The following is a 21,979-nucleotide window of genomic DNA, read 5'->3' on the forward strand; positions in this document are numbered from 1 at the left end:
TTATTCATGTGTTTTTTCATGGACACAAAAAGAAGCATCTTTGAATGGCCTGGATCAGCCAGGCTCAGCAGAGATGTGCACATGCAGTGAGGCTGGGGATACTCCAGATTCTTCCTTCAAAACTTTCAGAAAACATCATCTTAATTGGGCGGGCAACACTGAAAAATAGGTAGAACCACGTTCTGCAATACTCTTTCTAGCTATGAGCGTTTAGTCCCTCCCTTGCCCACTGAGTGGTCCCTGGAGCTGCATTTTAGAAACAGCCAAATTTTAGTAGCATAATTTGGTCCTCAAATGTTTGAGTTCAAGAATTTTCTTTTTTTTTTTTTTATGATCAGAAACTTCATCTGTTACATTGTAAAACTGAGGATCTTTCAATTAGCTAAAAACGTTTTCATTCTGATTTTTTGTGATAATATGAAAGTTATTTATTCACTATACACAGAACATGTTCCCTATAAAATGTACATGTAAATAACTAAAAAGTATAATTTGGTGAACATTGCTCAATTACAGAACATACTAAATCAGTTGAGATAATGGCTCTGTCTGCCTCGTAATAATAAGTTTAGCACCCAAAGAGTCTCCTTTACATCTAATGCAAGGTTGAATACTTGTTTTGAGATTACTTCCTAATATGTGTTTGAAGAGGCAGTTAACAATGTAATATTACTCTAGTATATTACAGACAGTGCACAACAAATCAGTTTATTACAGATTAAAACAAATCATTTTTCATTATTTGTATTAATGGGATGTAAACAGATATACTGGATACTTTAAAAGGGCAGATACCCACAAAATTACTTATCTTTGATAGTATATACTGGGTTTTATAATTACATTAGCATATGACTCATGTAAAATATTGTTAGAATAATACACCTCAAACAAAACAATGAGGTCATACAGTAATGATTCACTAGATTGTGCTCTCAGTAGACATTTATTGAATAAGTGAGTTATAGCTATTTTTCTCTCCCCAATTATGCAGTAAAATGTTTTTCCCAACAGTAAGGGTGCAATAAATGTTTGCTGAATATACTGACCAGGTAAGAGGTGAGAAGAGTTGGACCCTCTTGGCCAGATATCAAGAATCATATTTGGAATTTTAGACCAGAATCAGAACATTCATACTGCAGCCGTCTTCCACCAACCCTTTAGTCACTTGAACTGCCTTGCTTTGGTTCTTTTTCCACTTTCTCAGATCTTTCTTGGTGTCGTTAGCGGAACTGTACCGGGTATTCCAGCTGCAGTTTGCTCTATCGTTGTCAGAATGGCTTCTGCTACCGTGGTCTTCCAGTCTGTCTATTTCTAGGATTATAAGATCTTCTATAGTTGTAATCAAGACCGACATCTTGATCTCCTCCTTTCGTAACTTTGGCTTCTAGGACGTCTGTATCTGTCATAATCATCATACGTGATGGACTGTATACATTCCTCCCTTCTTGCCTTTCATTTGATATGGTGTCTTCCAATCCCCCTGTGAAAACTGGATTTCAATTTGATGTCCACAAATCCATTTTCCATCCAAATTATGCAATGTATCTTCGGCATCACGAACATCCTCAAATTGAACATAAGCAAATCCTTTTGGACGAGGAGTGTAGAAATCTAGTGGAACATACACATCAACTATAGGACCATAATGACCAAATTCACAACGCAAGTCTTCAGATCTGGTGTCCTCGGCCACATTCCTCATGAACAGAGGTATGTTGGTTGGGGCACAGATAGCAGGATATGGCAGTGGTGTAGAGTCTTGGCCACAGGAACTAGCAGGGCTCAGGAAACCATCTTTCGTTCTAATTTTTTTTAAATACTCAAAAGGAAATTTGAAATTCCTCAGTGTTCCAGTGAAGATTCCAAAGCAGCCATGATCTCTTTCAGTTCTATGAAAAGTTTATCCTGCTTTATGAATCTATTATTTTATTAGTTTTATTTCTATGAATAACCAATAGGAAAATATATAGCCAAAAAATATTCAGTTGAACTTGATCTAACCAGTGATAGAGAGCAAATTGGAGATACATAACTTCCATTGTAGTTAATAATCTTCTTGAGAAATTCTATAGCAAAGCCAGTAAAATACATCCTGCTTATTTAAAGGAAAGAAAGTCTAAAAGATAAATATATTGCATTCTCCTCATAGTATTTGGCACACAAAGATCATTCCTAAAAATTATTTTAATTTGAATAATGAATCTAATACGTTTGTTTTCATGTGCCTCTTCTCGTTATGTGATGTTGAATTCAGGGTCTAAACAGTCTTCTCTTCATACAACCCCACCAAAATTCACACAGTATAACCTGGAAAAAAAAAACAAAACAGTAAGATGTTTCTCTAAATACAAAAAGAAAAACATCTGCCTTTCAATGTTTTTAAGCCTTGCCTAAATTGGCATGTGCTTTGCTTTAGTCCTTGCATACACATGTGTGCATTATGTTTGCTCATACACAGTTTGGTGACTGTGCATGCATATGTATATGTGTAAAATGCAAATTCCTTCATTTGAAATTTGGAAAAATTTTCATAATGTAAACCTCCATTGAATGTATACCTAAATATAATATATAATATATAACTAAATATATATACACTGTGTGCTACATACATCATATTATATATATCGTAGAATAGTTTAATAGTTTAAATATCTTTTTAAACTAGAGTCAGAGTGTGATGAATTACTCTTCTGTTTTTCAGGCACAGTCTCCTTTCTAAGAAAACATTTATATGTGAACTTTTTAGATGAACAGTCTTAAAGGGGTAAAGTCTAATTTATAACAGAAATCTTCCCGTAGCCTCCTTTATTTAATGGCTGTTAGAATTCGGAGCAGCGGCAGAGAAATGTCTGTGGCAGTTGTCAGTTTGTCACCAAAGAAAAATATCTCTTTTACCTGCATTGGGGGGGAGGGGGGGAGGCATCTTATCAGCAAGCACATTAACTCAAACAATAACTGCTGTTATCTGCATAGGCCAGGTTCAGGCTTATTAGTGGAGTAAATTGGCAGCCACAGATCTCCACGTAGCAACTGGGCAAATATTGTTCCAGTCCACTCAGTGACCTATGAGAACCGTGATAGTGCAGTCAAATCTTTTCAATACAAGTAGTGTTAGTGTGAACAGCCTCTCTTTCACTCTCGTTCTCCCTCTCATTTAATCTTTACCGTTTCAAGAGTATGATCTCCTCTACAGACTGTAAATACTTGGGGACTTTTATGAAAGGAAAACATTACAAAGCGCTGAAGTTTGCTTCAAGAACAACTTAGGTAGGCACTTCAGTTTAATTACTAGCAATTTGTATATGTTGTGGTATTTGAGAAGTACGGTATTGTTAGTACATTCCTTACAGGCATTTCCAGATGTCACTGCGTAAATCAGTAATGATGATGATTTTTTAATTCTTGTACAAAGATCTAAGATAACTGAATTTAAGCAGGATGCATGTTTTTCTAATCACTTAATGAATGAGCCAAGCCAATTGTTCCGAGTCCGGGACACTGGCAGAATGTACTCTGGAGTGGGTCAGTGTGACATACGGCGATTAATGTCAGACTGTAACTGAAACTTTGTGTAAACTGGCCACACCCTTCATTAACTCTTCTGCTGCCGAGCCTTTTTATTTCAGAAGAAAAGATATTTTAAAAATCACGAAGTGAGAATAGTGGCAGAGAGAAGTTTTCGAAAAACACAGCTGGGTATGGTTTCTCTTTACAATTCTAAAGAAAACATCACACGATTTAAATCCAAATACTACAATATGGACCGTGTTTCCTGTGTCTTTCCTTCCACTTGTGGTTTTTGCTTGTTTTATGACTCTGGCATGTATGGAAGCCTCTCCCTTCCGTGTAAATCTATATTGTCATGACAGGGAACTGGGGCTTCAGATTACCACGGGTGCAATAGCCTTGGTTATTTACTGAGTGCAAAGTAAATGACTTGCTTTAATGTCAAGGGTTCTAATGCAATGTGTAGCAGGGTTTACTAACAGAAAAACAGTATTAAATAATTCTCTCTATTCAACCGATGAGTTTTATTTCAAACCAAATTGATGCTGTCTTCATAAATGCTGAGACGACTGGTTTTTGTGTTTAGCCCAGAAGAAAATTCCCACAAATGCAAAATTATTCTGGCCACCTAAGAATTTTGTCATAGAAGCAGCATGCTTTCTTTCCCTTGTGGGTTTTGAAACTTGGCCACATAGTATTTTTAAGTTGGCAGAGTAATACCTTTTACACAGGGTTTTAGGATTCTGCTTAATTGAGTACAGCAGGTTAATACAAGTGCCAATGTTCGTAAAAACAAAAAACAAAAATGCTCTGTGGTTCTAAAGTTAATGCTAAATATTGGATCAAATTGCCAATTGCACTTCCCCATGTTTATCTCCTGAGATAAGAATAAAATTAAAGTGTGTTACCATAGCAGCATCTGTAATATTTTATGAGACAAAAGATCCTTTTTTTTTCCATACAAAGATCCAGGCCAGAAGCATTATCCGTTAAAGAAAGCAAATAAGGCTAGAGGGACATATTTTTTACAGTCATATTATGGAAATACTAAAGATCCAATGTCCTGAGGTCAGATTGTGAAATGCAGCTGTTCACATTCATTTGTGTCCTGGATTGACACTCGGTAAATTCCTGAATATTGATCAGTTCTTACCCTCCAACTTACCTAACTGTGGAAAAGTCTTTCCCATCCATGTTTCTTCTCAAATCACACTTGAGGGATAGAAGGAGGGCAATATAAATGCCTCATGAAGCATTTGTTTAGGCCTTATGCCTGACTCTATTTTGTAATTTTGATTTTTATTCTCTAGAGATATTTCTTTTTGTCTTCCTTCCTTTTAAATAATGGCAGCATTCTCATCTAAAGAAAGAGTCAGAGAAAGCTTAAAAACTTTCATATCATCAATTTACTTTGTACTCCATCCTATCCACCTTTGCCTTCTTTGCCATTCCTCCCTCATTTCTCCTTCCTTCTGGTTATTACCACTGCTACCTTGTTTTCTCCCACATCATTTATTCTGTACCACATGCTCTAAATGTTTACCAGTCAATGCATCTGTTTATTCTATATGTGATTCTGTTAACTCAAAGTAGCAGATTCTAACTGGATCCATTTTTTAACTACAGAAATTCTTTTGTTCTAAACTTAAACACAGTCTCCCCATTATCAAGCAATTGATCCACATCAATCTTTGACTTGCTGCAATAAACATAAGGTTACGATTTACAAAATTTGTCAACTAATTGTTTAAGAGCTTTGCAGAATATGTAAAGAAAAATTTTAATGACAATCCTGACTCCATTTGAATTCCAGTTGATTCCAAAAATGAACATTATTTTTCATAGACATAGAGTATTGAAAACTATCCATAAAAGTCATACCACTCAGTTCTCGGTTCTCTATAGTCTTCCTATCTATTACCCCTGTGTAGCAGTCTTTAGAAGTCCAGTTGCATGTCAGAATGAAAGATTCTTTGAGGCAAAGTTCAGGCTATGTACAATGTCATGTTGAATTAATTGCTAAATCAAAGTGCCTTAAAGTCTTCTCTGCAGATTTTTAAACTGGAGAGAAGTTAATCTTCTGAATAATTGTATTGTGTATTGAGAAAACTGCGAACAACTGACCAAGTTACAGCACTTTTGCTCATAAGCATCACCAGTACCAGCCTGACTAGGCACTCGGGAAATATTTGTTGAGGGAGAGAATAAGTGAATTAATAAGGAATTGAATATTTATACAGTCTCATGGAACCTCCTGTACAATGATTGGGAGAACAAATTGTGCATACAGTATGGTCTCTGGGGGGATTTTCTTGGCCTTCGAATGACATGAAGTAACAGAAACTGAAAGCAGGAGAAAGGCCCTGATTACTAAAAAATAGACTTCCTGTCCTTCTTGATGTAGTTCTCAGCACAGCGGACATAGCTCTTTCTCTATTTGCTCATGAAGCTTCCCACGGAATTTGTCCCTTTAGCCAGTTAATCATCAACACCATCATAGCCATCATTTTTTGGGTATCATTGTTGCACACTTACTATGTTCCAGACACTTCACTAAGCATTTCACATGTGCCATCTAATTTAATCTTCACTACAATCCCATGAGGTAGATATTTGCCAGGTGTGAAAACAAAGGCTCAAAGAGGCTAAGTATCAGAGATGACAGAGTTGGGAAGGTAGTAAAACTGAGACAGACACAGGTCTGCCTCCCTCCAAAGGCCATGATCTTTATTTTTCTATAGTACTAGAAAAATATTTAGGGAACCCTGCACCATTTGATTTGGCCAGGGTTCCTAAACTGTTCCAGAGGATGTAGACCTCTAATCTCAAACTCAATATATCCCAAAGTGAACACTTGATTTGACACCCCATTTTCCAATCTACTCTCATACTGTCTCAGTAAATGCATCACTATCCACCCACTTGCTGAAAGCGAAAGACTTAGGAGTCATGCTCTCTTTCCTTCACAGCCCCCTTCATCAGCAAGTCCTATCAGCATAGCCTGCAAATCTGAACACTTCTCACTCCCTCTACTGCTCGACCCTGGTCCAAGACATCATCATCTCTTCCCTGGAGTCAGCAGCTACCTCCTATATGCTATCCCCCTTTTGTGTCCCTGTGGTCCAGTTCCATGTAAGAGGCAGAGTAGTCTTTTTAAAATGTGAATCCAATATGACGCTTAGCTGATTTTAATCCAACAGAGACTTTTTATTGCAATTAGAACAAAATTCATTCTCCTTAATATTGTCTACACCTCTACTCCACAGTTATGATCTGATTAAACTGACTTTCTTTCCATTTCTTAGGATTTCCAAGTAAAAAAAAAAAAAAAAAAAAAAATCTCAGGTCTGTGCATTTATCTTTCTTTCTGTCTGGATAGCTTTTCCATAGACTTGCTCATGGTCACAGATCTCACCTGGAAAGTCAGCATCTGAGGGAGGCTCGTGCTGAACACCTTAGCTAAAAGATCCCTCCCCTACCCCAGTACTTTCCATGCCATTGCCTTCCTTTATTAATTGCATAGCACTTACCACTCTCTGAAGTTAGTTATTTACTTACTTGTTCGTGTATTTAACTATCTGTCTCCCTCTAGACCTTTAGCTCCTTAATAACAGGGAGTTTGTCTATCTTTCCCAATGCTATATCCCCTGTACCTAAAGCAGTACCTAAAATACAGAATGAATAAATGGATGGATGGATGGATGGATGGATGGATGGATAGATGGATGGTTGAATGGATAAGAATATTTAGGATCATGTAAGTAAGTATGACCCAATAGCCTTCTGGCTTTTAGCAGGGTAGAAAAGACAATAAATCAGTAACTGAAGTTCAGAGGAATGAGTGCTATGATTGAAGTATGCAAAAGTTCAAAGAGAACTTGGGGAGTTGGGGAGCAATCACCTCAAGTCAGGAAGGTTAGAGAAGGCTTCCTGAGAAAGTGATGTTTGTAGGGGGCCCTCATTCCTAAGGTTCTCATAAGAGAATCCTTCCTAAAATGTATTAGTGTGGAATATAAACCCTGATATTGTGTTTCCAGATATTGGGCTACTAACTTAAAGATGGTTGCTGTGTTCATTTCTCCTTGGAATACTACATCCTACTTTGGATCTTTTAGTTAAAGGGAAAACATTTTCTGGGATGCATCTCTATTTTTGCAAGGTTTATCCGTAGCTTGCCAGGATAGCTGCATTCTTGGATGATCTGTGCCATATCTTGCTTTCAGACTCTTACTGATATCGTCATGTTGCTTAATTAAGCATAATGCTGGCATAAACAGCATAGTTGTGGAATGCTGCAGATACTATAAAGGGCATGTTATGAAATATCAGACATTTATTGGATAGTTTAAAATACTGTCTTTATGAAACCTTCCAAAGTCAGAGTTTTTTTTCAGAATTATCCATTTTGAATCACCTGAGTCACTTCTTACATTTAGTAAATGCAATGATTGTAAATAATTGTGTTTTAGAAAATGCTTATATGGATGTTCCTCTCTACATTTTGCCACTGCTCAGGTCTTGCTTTGATTGTTGCAGTACTTTTTTATCTTTTTCCTTGTTATTCTCACCTCCCTCAAATCCATCCTCAAACTGCTGTTAGGCTAGTGGTTGTAGTAAACAATAGTTTCATGCCTCCTTTATCATACTGTAGTGAAATTATTTCTTTGCTTTGTCTATCTCCCTTCTAGACTATAAGCCCCTTGAGAGCAGGAACTATCTTTTTATCTTTGAATTCCTAGCATCCAACAACTTCTGGCTTTTGGTAGGCACTCAGTAATCAGTTGAATGAGTTAGTCATTCCCCAAGTCTTCAAATCATCAAATCATCAACTCTCCCCCTTCATATAAGTGGGAAAAAGAAACAGTAAGTGCCCACTCTTTTGCCCTGAATATGAGTTGAAGGTTGGTAGCATTTGAAAGTAAGACTTACTAGATACTGCAGAGAACTCATAACATGATAGCTCTGTCACAGATATGCTGAAGAGTCAGAAAAAATTGCTGAAGAGATTAAAGCTAGAAAAACTCCTCACTTAAAAATGAATGATCAGCATTCACCAGCGTTTAATTGCCTGTCTTTTCCCAATGGCTATACCTGCTATTATTTTAACATATGGGATTAAAGGCTTACTGTCCTTTAGATGCTAGTTAATGCTGCTTAATCACCATGACTGTAAAACAGGTATCTGCCATCAGCTAAATAGCTTTGCCTTGCATTAACTTGATTAGTAATTGACATCAGGTGTGTTTAATAAATTCCTAGCCTACAACAGTGGTTCTCTAACTTTACTGTGTATTAGAATCAGCTGGGGCTTATTAAACCACAGATCACTTGGGCGCCCCCCTTCTCCCTCCCCCCACTCTTCCATTGCCCCAACTCTCTTCCCTCCTCCCTCCTATCTCCTGCCTTCTGCCCCTCAGTATGATTGACCAGGTCTGGGATAGGATCCGAGAATTTGCATTTCTAGTAAGGTCCCAGGATATGCTGCCCCAGGACCACACTTTGAGAACTTCTAACTTTAATATGCATAGGAATCACCTGGATATCATTTATAAAATGCAGATTCTCCTTCAGTGGTTTAGGATGAGGGTTGAGATTCTGCATGTCTAACAAACTCCCAGGTGATGTTATTGCTACTGGTCTGGGGATTACACTTCAAATTGTAAGTTTCTTCCCTTAAGTTCACCTTAAATTTGTCTTCTCTGTCTGTATATTAGACTCAGCTGAAAAACTTTTAAAATATTGCTGCCCAGAGGCCCTGGCACAAGATTCTGTTTCAGTAGACTTTCTAGGTGTAGTCTAGAAATCTGTGTTTTTTTCTAAACAATATTTTTTCCTTTATTAGAGAAGTTGTGGGCTTACAGAACAATCGTGCATAAAATACAGAATTCCCATTTACCACCTTCTTATTAACACCTTGCATTGGTGTGGGACATTTGCTACAATTGATGACAGCACATTTTTATAATTGTGCTATCAACTATAGTCCATAGTTTAACTTAGGGTTCACTGTTTGTTTAGTGTAGTTCCATGGATTTTTAAAAAATTTTTATTTTGTTACCGTAAATACAATCTAACATTTCCCCTTTTAACCACATTCAGATCTGTATTTCAGTGCTGTTAATTGTGTTCACAGTGAATGAGCATCCTCAGATGATTCTATTATAGATCTCCTATTGTCTACATTGAAGGAAATTGGTCTACAAAGAATAAAATCAATTGTACAATTTTTATATAAATATAGCTGTCTAAAGATGTATAAACTACTATGGAATATGTAAGAAATACTACTATATTTGTTTATAAGATGCATTTTTGCACGTTTTAATATCTCTAAAATTATAAGATCCCTTAAAATCAGTGGTGCTTACAATTATAGTTGACAACATTTCCTTTCTCTGTGGCACATAAAATATGGTGGCTCCTACAATTAGTGGCATCTTGGTCTCTATGAAATCTGATAGATTACCTTTAAAAGATTTGAAGAAATAAAGATAAACACGCCTTATTTATAATAACTCAAAACTTCTCAGTACAGTTTAATTCAGATTTTTCTTGTATGAGAGGAATTTAAAATATTATATAAACATATTTGCTATTTTTCCCTTCTTTCTAAAGAAAAGGGTGCTTGGTGTTCTGGACAGGTGTGATAACTAGAGGCAATCTGGAGAAAGAAGGAGGGGCTAAACTGACGTAAAAAAAAGACATTCAGTCCCAAGAACCCTTGAAAGACTAACCAACGAGAAGAGAAGGGAAGTAAATGGAGGAAAACAACAGTAGAAGAGGAAGGCAGAGCACTGAGTGCTGCCTGAGGAGTGGAACTTTGGGAAGAAGGAGACATGAATGAGCAACTTTAGGAATGTGGGTAGGGAGATGTGAATCCCCCATCACAGCCTCAAGGAAATTTTATAAAAATGCATCCACTTTTTAATGTTCTTTGAAATTAAGTTGTTTCTTTTGGATGTGGCACAAACTGACACTTGACTCAAGGTAGCCTGGAATATTTACAAACAAGTTGTTAATTTGAAAAAATAATGATGATTGTTTATTCTACCTTAGCTTTTAGGGTTAAAAGTTTTCCTGGACATATATGCCCCATTAATTTGAGGCTTCAGAAAATGTAATTCTGAATCAAATAGCCCTTACAAAGTCACTTCCAAAACTGGTGTACCGGCTAATGAGTTTGGAAAATGTTTACGGATGCTCTAATGAGTGAGGAAGGAAAGGGGGACACACACACACACACACACACACACGTAGATTTCATAGTGCTAAAACACCTATACTAAAGAAAACCACTTATGTTTTTAAATCTAGGATTTCCCAAACACACTTAGCAGAGAACACTTTTTAAAGAATATCAATTAGTATTTGGTGAAACACTTCTTTAGGATTCCAGCTGATGCCCTACTTTATCTCAGTTTGCAGTTTTAACTAAATCCTAGAAGTTTTCTAATTTTCAACCAGAGAAAGGGTTTTCACAAGAAAAGAACATTTGGAGACCAGAGGGAAGGGATAAAGAAGAAAAGCTGAAAATAAACTTCAGCTTTACACTTTTGCCTGAGGCAAGCTTTGCTTTCAATCCCTAGGAAGTCCCATTCCGTCTTCCAGGATGGGGGGCAGGTCATCTACCGCAAGGGGTACAAGCACCGGCTTTGGTCACGTCCCCTAAACTCTAGCTGTTTTACAGTTATTTATTCTCCTTGGGCCTCAGTTTGTAAGTAAGAGTAATGTCTCCTCCATAAGGACATTGTGAATATTAAATGAAATGCTGTGTTGACACACAATAAGCAATCAGTGACTGTCAACTATTATTATTATCAAAAGTATCCAATGGCTAAATTTCAACCTATAAGTGTTCAAGAGATTGAATTTGAAAAACATGGGCATACTAAGATATTACAGCAATTCCTTTTAAATTGCTCAGTATATATATGCACAAGTTATAGAAATCAATATATATCTAGATAGATAAATATGCTTATAATACTGGGTGGTTAAAGATGGGGAAGGTCAGAGTCCCTAAAATAAATATTAAAGGGAAAGTAGCAAATAAAGAAAACATCAGACTCTTGATTATATTCCTGGTGTGAAGACCAAAACTTTGGTAGTATAAGGGGACATTTTTTTTCATTACATAAAAAAAAATTTCTAAATACTTTCTGACCTGATAGATGTGTGTTATACACATTATTGTTTCCAATGTAATCCAGTGCCTGGTAGATGGTAGCCTTCCTACTCTTACTTGAGCAAATTCATACTGCTTCATTCCACTACTTTACCATGCATTGAAAGCTATGAAGGACAGGTAAACAAAGCTAGTTGATAATAAAAGAATGACTAGTGTACTGACTAGCTAATGTTCTTGTTTTTCCTCCTTCATAGTATTTTAGCTCTCTTCTATGTGTTTCTGCCCTTACATATCATCATATATGCTTTAGGACAAGTAAAAAGATCAAGTAGTGTATGTAGAAAATTAAAATAAATATAGATCTTTGTTTCCTGTGTTATATTTGGAAAAGGCTGGAGGATAAGAAGCAGTGACGTCTAAGACATTATTCCTAGGGTATTTTCCTAATTGTAGGCTGTGGATGAATGAGTGAGATTTCACTTAGAGTTATCTAAAAAGTATGTGAAAATGAATAGATGAAGCCAAAACTAAGAAATCATTTCCCAGATCAGTGCTTCTTAAATGTTAACGTACATACAAAACACCAAAGGCTCCTCTAAAGGCAGATTCTGATTCTGCAGGTGTGGCAAGCAGCTTGAGGTTCTGCATTTCTAACACGCTCCCATATCATGCAGATGCTGCTGGTGTGTGGACCACATGTTGAGTAGCAAGATCCTGGATTATACAGGCTGCCATCTCATCTTTTGTATTCCTAGTCTGAGTAGATTTAGGAAGATCTATAGTCCACAGATTGGTTTGACTGAGTTGAGTAAAGAGGGAGAGTCAAGATTGAATTCCCTTGAAGTAAATGTTTATTTTCCATTTAGGCTAAGTGACTGGACTAAATGTTATTAGGATATTTGTGATTTACTTTCCCTCCAATGTCCTTTTACTCTACCTCTGCTTCTGCTCGGTGGCCATTGGGACCTCCTCTGCTTACCAAGCCTATTTCCACTTTCCTTCAATCTGTTCTACCTTTCAACTTTCCAAATCCGAAGTGAGGTGGGTTCCCAACCCCAAGAAAGGCACAGTTCCTATTTCATCTCCACCAATCCCAGTAAGTACAGTTAAATTTTCTGGAGCTCAGATTTCTCAGCACTGAAATAAGGAGCATAAAACACAGTTGCATGGGAGAATATGCAGTTAATTAAATGGCAAGTAAAGTGACCAAGAAAATGTCTGCCACAAAGTAGGTGCCAAATAAATATCACTTTCCTTCCCCAGCCCTCTTATCTTATCCCACTCCAGTGTGGCTTTGCATAACCTGAAATCATTACATGTAGACCTCATGTAAAATTCAGTCCTAGCGTATACAGTACCCTAAAACCCTTGACTACTGTTTTCACCTGTCTTCTTCAAGTTAAATTTAAAGCAAATAATATCTATAAATTCTGATTTCCACAATTTACAAGCATTCTTTGCTGAACCACTGTGGTGTTACAGTGTAGGTTGACTTGGAACAGACATGGAACAGATGCCAAGCAATGAAGATGGTAGCTTTGCTGGGTCTCTGGCATTGAACAAATACAAGTTTAAAGAAACATGTTCATGAGTCATCTTCATTGGATCTTGATCAAAAATAGTTGTTTTGCATTTTGTCATCTTTTCATTCAGATTGCTACTTGATCCTTCATTAGAATATATCTCTTAATTTGTATGATTTGCTTAATGAAAAGTGGGATATATAAAATAAATGTCACTTTTAAAGCATATAAAGAATTGTTTTCTATATTAATCACCAAGCATGTCGGAAACATTGTTTAAATGCTTTGTACGTCAATCTGGGATTTGTTTCTGCCATCCAAAAATGCGTAAACTTTAGTAACACCCAGCTGTGTTTCTGAACATTAAATTTCAAATGTGGACCATATGTGATGGAAAATCCTCTGATGGCTGAGAATATGGATAGACTTGAGGGGGATTGTTTGATGGAAAATTATTATGTATTTTCATTAATTTATTTAACAAACATTCTGGGCCAGGTACTAAAGTACAGTGGTGAACAAAATATTCCCTCAACAAAATACCTGAACATGCACACAAGGACAATATACATTTGGAATGTCTAAGGAAGATTCTTCCCCTGCATTAGCTGTTTTATATCAGTTGCACTATAACTGTAAACCATTTGTCATGGCAAAAATTCAAATCAGCTAATATAACAGAAATTTTAATTTAATAGAAAAGCAGATATGTCTATTTTAGAAAATATGTCTATCTGGTACCAGAGGTAACAGCATCCCCAATGTATTAAGAAGCCTGTTAATGATGTAGGGACTATAGGACATACTCTCCATGATGCATAATAAAATTACTTTTGAGTTTTAGCACATTGCAGAGTTCTGAGTGGTTTAATAACCACGATCTTCAATTATCACAACATCCTTGTGTGTGGCATATGTATGAGTGTGTGTGTATGTGTGTGTGTGTGTGTGTGTGTGTGTGTGTGTGTCAGTGTAGGAGAGAGAGGCAGGTGACATTATTAACTCCATATCATTGATGAGAACCCCTGAGGTGTGACCAACAATATAACTTCAGTTGTACTGATAGGTCCTAGAAAAGAGGTTTGAAACCAGCCTTGTGCTTCCACGCCCGCTTATCTTCACTAACCCAGTACCTCTAAGATGCTTTATAGGGATGACAACCATCCCATAACTCACCTACACAATAATGACTACACATGAAAACATGCATCAAAGAAGAGAAAATGGAGAAGGGACTGGGAATTCAGTGCTGGTACCCTCATTTTCTGTGCCCCAGTACCCCCGACACCCCACCCCAGACATTTTAATTCTAAGAAGAAGTCTGAGTGAGCAGCCTGTCAATTTCTGAGACTCCAGCTGAGGGAGCGTGTGGACACAGTACCTGATGAAGTGCTGCCCAGCCAAGGTTGAAACTAAGCTGCCTACCCACTATTTATAGGCACCTAGTTTTTAGAACAATATAAGAATTAATTTGTGAAATCCTCTTAAGCACTCTTAAGAGACCAGATTGGTGATTTTCACACAATGACATACTATTTTAAAATATTGTATCTAGGGTCATTTACATTGGCAGACTGTCAGGAAAATAACATCATCTAGAAAAACACCTTTTCCCTGAGACCCAATACAGATAGTTATTAACTATCATAGGTCTTTCTGCATTAAAGCTGTCATTTAAATGTTATTAGTTGGCTTATATTCTGGTAATTTTGTTTGAGATTGGGGAGGGATGGCTTTGAAAAAAATTTTATTCTGCCAGAATGAGCACTCTGATTCCTGTGGCATACCACTTCATCTCTTTTTCAGGAAAGCCTGAAAAAAATGGCTTTCCATCCAAGCAGGGCCTCCCAGGGTAATAATTCTAGCTCCACCAAAAAGAATGCTGAGATCCTGCACCCCTTGATTCAAGTATCCCCCAAATTCATGGTAAACTGGAAAAGAAACCAAGTTTATGGCTCTCCCTACTTGAGAATACAGAACTCTTTTTTTTTACATCCTTCATTAGACTTTACATCTACACCTCAACTTGAAATCCCTTCACCCAACACAACCTAGAATAAAACCATTACTTTGATTTAGTTGATCATTAACCTGGGAATTGGGGAGAGGTAAGGAGACAGCAAGTCTCTACCTTTACTTTAGAACTTGTAAAACTGAGATGGCCAGAGATTTATAGATTTTCCTAGATAAGATGTAAGTTGAGTCAGTGTCCAAGTATGGATTGGGAGCCAATCTTTCCAACTGTCCAACAGCCCAGTGCTCCTAGAAGAAGAGCTTATTGCTTCCCAAGTTTAAGAGGTCATGATTCAGAGGGCAATTAGGGCATCTATGGAACAGGCCTAATTTAAATTCTAGGTGTCTTTAAAACCCTACTCTAGAAAATCATCAATTCAGTCTTTCAATTCTCCATTAATTCTTTTGTGGAATTAAAAAAAATATTCTCCTAGATTTCCATAAGAAAAATCAGATGTTCCCACAAAATACGGAAATAAGTGCAGGAATACCTTGTGACAAGAGTATTCTTGTGCAGGAAAAGAGAAAGTCCAGCATCCTGGAGGGTATCTGTATAGTGCAGTGCTTCTCACTAGGGGGGATGGAAGATTTTTCTTTGCCAAGAGAACATCTGACAATGTCTGGAGACATTTTTGGTTGTCACAACTGGAGGGCTAGTTTTGCTTCTGGCATCCACTGGATAGAAGCTGGAGATGCTGCTACACATCCTACAATGCACAGCTCAGCCCACCCCCACCACCCACGACCCAACCCACGACAAAGAATTTTCCAGGCCAAAATGTCCGTAGTCCTGAGGATGAGAAACCCTGGTGTGTGTATATAAACAGCAATCTTCTAACCCTTCAAATGATTACAGCTAGAGAGGTCTTCAAGAGTCTAAGGATTTGGAAAATTCTGGGATCATGATAGTGCATCACCACAAAGAAAAATTCTTTAAGGACCATATTATAGGTGGAATCTAGTTAAATGGTTACATAGAAAGGGAAATATTTTTCACCTTTCTCTTGGTTTGCTGGAACATACCAACATACTTTTACCCTTGAAGAACGGGAACTGCCTACATCATTTGATAACAACCCTGCTTGGCTGAGGCAGAAGACAACCCACAAGATTTCCCAGAAGTGCTACCCAGCATTGGCTCTGCCAGGGACTCTAATGTGCAAGCAGCTTCAGCGCTAGGGAGAGTGGATGTGAAAGTAATTATGGAGGGTAGTTTGCCACCACCTCCCAACCTTTCCATTTTTCTCAAACCACAGATTGCCCTGTGGAGGGGAAGGTTAGCTCTTGCCAGCTGCATTTTTCCCTATGCTACCTCTTGCCTGTTGTACCAATTCTCTAACCAACACTACAGAGGAGTAAGAATTTCATTGCCTCCCGCCATTTTCCACCACACAGGAATCTCCTGTACTGAGTTGCGGGAAAATCTCCCGCCGTTCTCAATAACCAAAAAACTAGAGTTATCGCTTGGCCTAATGGTACTCAGATGACTCATTAAGACACAGTGGGAAGCATATAAAGAATGTGTGAGGAGAGATTCAAATGGGAAGGTAAGAATGCAAGGGGAGAGAAGAGTGGGAAGGGGCTAAGACTCTGGGGATTATCATGGGAAGTTAGCTTCCTGCTGCCTTTCTCCAGGGCCAAATCTTCAAGTCAGGAACTTGGTTGAATCATTCTTAACACGAGTCTGATTCTAACTGGCCCTGTTGGATGGTCAGTCTTAGTGTGGTCTGGGAATGCTTATGGGGTGTCCATTCCCTTCATCAGTGCTCTTATAAATCATGCCATTCTAAGAGTCACTGATTTGCTTTTCTTCTGCATTGCCGGCTCTCTACCAGGATCATTGGTGGCATCCCTGGGAGTTTGGATTTGTGGAAAATCCCTGGAGCCCTGAAAATAACTCACCCAAAACCTTTGAGCTATGTAATTGGCCCATTACTTAAGAGTCTTCAAATGTTGAAGACATATGGGGCAAGGAAAGTCAGGAATTTTTTAAAACCTATTTGCCCATGTAGTCAACACCAGATGGGTTTTCTGCAGATTTTTATGGAGGCAAGGAAATATTTTTCAGATAGTATTTTAGCAGACTCTGGTTGCAATTCTTCTCAGGTTACTTCTCTAAATTAAATTTTTTTAATGTAGAAAGAGCAAGGTATTTTAGAGGACAGCCTTGCTCAAACTCTCTCAGAAGCTCCTTCATGTAGAATTTATTTCTTTCCACCAATGTCTTCTTTCAAGTATTCTCTTCTAGGAAACACTCAATTTGAAACCTTAGATGAAACTAATTTCTCAAGTTGTGGAACTTCCATCTGTCCTTTGATTGTGAGTTTTCTTGTTTGGATCAAAACTTGATGGGAAATAAAGGTTTCTGAGAAACAGTAGACAATAGGACACATTTCTTGAATAAAGCAGGCCACTATCAAGCACCACCTTATTTGTTCTTCAGAGCCAGTTCTGTGAGCAGGGAAAGTTTGCATCCTTTCTAAAGCACTTTAACATGCCATCATTTGTCATCCATGATTGAAATATATGGTAAATTGTACTTCTAGAAAAGTTATCACTCTGATCTATGTCTGATCTAATGGGAACAGGTGTGTCCCACGGCAGGGAGGGCTCTTGTCAGCTTATCCCCGCAGGGCCGTGCAGGTGTGGCCTAAGCCCCAGTCTAGTAGGAGACCTCCAGGGAAAACCCAGGTGCATCAGGAAGCTCCAGGATGAGATCAGAAATTGGCCCAAGTCCCTCTGAGTCAGAATTCTAAGTCATCTTTTTAAAAAGTGATTCCTTACCCATTTCCTCCTGTGACCACCACAGCCTCTGCTTTCCCAGTCACAGGTTCTGTGACGGTAGCCTCTTCCTTCCTGGGATAGCCTGGTCCACTGTGCACCATCACCACCAAAAAATAGCACTGAGTTGATCTTTTCATTTATGAAAACTCAGGAGTGAGGGGAACAAGTTGACATTTCTATTTAGAGCTGACTCTCCATGTGAAAAATAGGAAAGGGAAGTTTAGGGAGTTAAGGATATTAGGCTTAGTTGTCTGCATCAGTTACACTGTAATCTAGATATTAGCTAAGACTCCTTTGCTGCTGAGAGAATCTCACCTAATGGTCTCATCTGTCCAGTGCCAAGCCTGATGTGCTGGTTTGGATGTATTTTGTCCCCCAGAATGCCACTGTCTTTGATGCAGTCTTGTGTGGGCAGGAGACATATTGGTGTTGATTGGGTTGGAGACTTTTGATTGGATGTTTCCGTGGAGATGTGATCACTCAATTGAGGGCAAGATCTTTCATTGGATAATTTCCATGGAGGTGTGGCCCCGCCCATTCAGCGTGGGCCTTGATTAGTTTACTAGAGCACTATATAAGCTCAGACAGAAGGAGCGTGCTCACTACAGCCAAGAGGGACACTTTGAAGCACAGGAGCTGAGAGAGGAGCTGCAGGTTACAGAGACATTTTGGAGGCGGCATTTGAAAGCAGACTTTTGCTCCAGAGAAGCTAAGAGAGGACAAATGCCCCAAGAGCAACTAAGAGTGACATTTTTGAGGAACTGCAGCCTAGAGAGGAACATCCTGGGAGAAAGCCATTTTGAAACCAGAACTCGGGTGCAGACGTCATCCACGTGCCTTCCGAGCTAACAAAGGTTTTCCAGACACCATTGGCCATCCTCCAGTGAAGGTACCCTATTGCTGATGTGTTACCTTGGACACTTCATGGCCTTAAGACTGTTAACTGTGTAACCAAATAAACCCCCTTTATAAAAGTCAATCCATTTCTGGTGTTTTGCAATCTGGCAGCATTAGCAAACTAGAACACCTGGGAAAGACTTAAACCTGTGAAGGTTGCTGAGAATTCCCAGTAGCCTTTTCTCTCATGATGCCCTTCACAACTGTTTCTGCATCCATGTGTGCTGCCTCTTTTTGACCCATCAATCAGATTGTAAAACCCAGCCCTTCACCAGTTTCTACAAGGAAATCCATTTGCACCAAATGTCACATGGAGGGGAAATTAGCTGAAGCCTCCAGAACTGGCACACTTAGCTCCATGTTCTTTCCCCAGGTTGTAGAGAATCCTTATGAATTTTAATTTTCCAGTATGAGTAAGGAATGGCCCTTGGAGACTAACCTGGTACTCCAGGAAGAGGATGAGCAAGGCACTGACTGGGCTCATAGGAGACATCTCCGTCCCTTGGTAGCGTATGGTCGTAACTGGTGAAATGGATAACCAAGCAGAAAAAGATAGAGCATCATGGAGCAAAGAGTGAGATAAAAAGGCAAAGAACATTCCCTTTTCACTCAGAAAGAGACCTGGAAAGGGTATGCTTTCCATCATATCATTGTCAAAGACCCTCCCAGCTTCTTGCCAACAGAGTTACTACAACCATGTCTTCCCACACTGTGACAAAAGACAGATTTCAGTAAAACTTGTTTCTACGTAAAGAGATAGGGAAAGCATGAAATTTTATAGTCAGGTTCAAATCCCAGCAAGCCAGATGCTCGCTGTTTAACTCAAAGTGGGTCCTTATCCTCTCTGAGCCTGGATCTCCCAGTTTATCAAGAAAAGATCATAATTCTTCCCTACAAAATTGCAGTGGGAATTAGCAATGGGGGTAAAAAAAAGCCTAGTGTATAGCAGACACTCAGTAAAAAGTGGTCACAAGTTTTACTCTATGGATTCTTTCTCATCACCAATGCAAAGAGCTTTCCATGAAAACCTCACCTCCAATCCTGAGTATAACCTAGGAAATTCAACTCAATAATATCAACTCTAAAGCCTGCTGTGATTATTGGTATAAAATTTCTGACCTGATATGCTATTTCCTTTTTCCTTAGAGAAAGACCTTCCTTAGAGAAGGTCTTTTATCTTAATGACTGACTTACTATTCTTAATTCAGCCCTAAAGAAATGTTCAGTGGTTTCTCTGGGGAATGAGACATGGATAAGAGACAAGACCTTAAAGTAATAAAAATAGCATCTTAAGTCACTTATTTGCCAGATAATTTCCAAATAATTTCCAAAATGTGGATGAATTAAATAAGTGGTGGAAATGCTAACATTTGTTCTATTATTTTGGATTGCTATGGAATTATTTGGATTATTATGGAAGAGCTCATGAAGAAAGGTCCCAAAAATATCATAAGAAATGTATCTAAGAGAACTAAATTCACAGAAATAACAAAAAGTACTGTCTTAAAAATAAGAGAAACTTCACCCAGAGCCTAAAGTATCTGGTGTGTTTTTACTTTGAGACCTCAAAAAGTTTGAAGTCTCATGCTAAAATGTGCCACAAAAACCAGTTGTTAGAAACTGAATACAAAGTTTAATAAATTGGTCTTCCCTTTTTAAAATTCAAGAACCCCACCATATGAAGATCTCCAAATAGCAGCAAAAAAAAAAAAAAAAAATCACGTTAAAAATCAAGTAGCAACAACTAAAAATCAAGTTAAAATATCTTATTTGATTTGCCTATTTGACATTAATAGCTTTTGATTTGGCTATTGTGGCTTTTTCATTAGTGATCAAATCACTCTTTGAAGGTAGCAATTTTGAAAAAAGAATTTAAGCTCATCTTTATGTACGTCTTTTCTAACCCAGCTGGCTCTGTATAGAAGCCAAGGTATAAAGAATAGGACTATTATATGTGTGGGGCAATGAGCCCTACAGGACCAAACGTGAAGAGGAATCTAGGTCACTGTCCTGACAGATCCGAGCTTTAAAATTTAGAAGAGACCTACATGTATAGAACCTCTCCCAGTAGTCACATGAATTTAGGCCCTGCTTCTGAGATTTACAGTTAAATAAAATGCAATATAATTGACCCCTTTATTTAAAAAATAGCCATCTATGCAAAAATTGCTACCAGACTTAACGAAGTATAACACATAGTGAAATCACTGGTTCCTAAATGATCTTCTGTATTAATTTTATTTTATAGGCTCTATTGGACTTTTTAAAATCACAATGTACATGAATAAAATATTTATCTCCAATTTATTCTAATACCTTCATTTCATTTATTCTTTCTCCTCTCTTCTAAGTTCTCATCCCTTTCCCTAAGCTTATTTTCAGTCACAGATTAAGGTTCTTGGATTCTTTCTGATCCAGTGGGGTTCTTCACTCCAGCTTCCCTTGGGTGGATCTGTTCGAATGAGAGAGAGTAACAGACCCCCTCAGCCCTACTCACCCTAGTCAGTATATGTCTGTTCAGACAGAAGAACGGAATGTAGTGAAGAGGCTACTAGTCACCAGGTGAAAGAAAAGGGAAAGCACAGATAAAACCATGGATAATCAAAAGTTTAGCTTTGAAATTCAGACTGAAAGCATGTGCCCTCTCCCATGTACAACCTCAAACTTTCCCTGCAGGCTCTTTTTTGCCAAGCTAACATCTAGCCCAGAAACTGGAGGAAGAGGAGGCCAGAAGAGAGAAGGATCCCACAAGCAAATTGGTCACCCACTTTGCATCAGAATTGAAATACACATCTCCACTGACAGAATACAAGGAGTCCCCATTTACAAAAATAGTGTATTGTAGTTTACTTGTCAGACATTTGGAACTAGAATGTATTTTCCCTCAGAAACAATGTTACAAAGCAGGCACACCACAAAATACCTTTTCATTTGTTACATTGAGTGTTCTATGTACAATTGCATGTAGAATGAAAATATAGAAGACAATGCCATTGTAATTATAGTCATTAAAATATTTTAAGACATGAAGAGTGATTTTTTAAATTATTATTTCTCACAAATTCAGTGTTTGTGGGAAAACATGCAGTTAGAAGAGTTTATGGGAGTCTTTTGGGAAGGG

At 38.0% G+C, this 21,979-nt stretch overlaps 1 protein-coding gene and 1 pseudogene across 2 annotated transcripts in view; one reads left to right on the top strand and one right to left on the bottom strand.

Moving 5' to 3' along the window:
• The window catches only part of PALLD (palladin, cytoskeletal associated protein), a 394,561-nt gene that overhangs the window by 55,894 nt on the left and 316,688 nt on the right, over positions 1 to 21,979 (top strand). The window lies entirely within an intron of this gene.
• LOC119529102 lies at positions 1,112 to 18,062 on the bottom strand (annotated as a pseudogene).

The sequence above is a fragment of the Choloepus didactylus genome, chromosome 3 (assembly GCF_015220235.1).
Source record: "Choloepus didactylus isolate mChoDid1 chromosome 3, mChoDid1.pri, whole genome shotgun sequence".
NCBI lineage: Eukaryota > Metazoa > Chordata > Mammalia > Pilosa > Megalonychidae > Choloepus > Choloepus didactylus.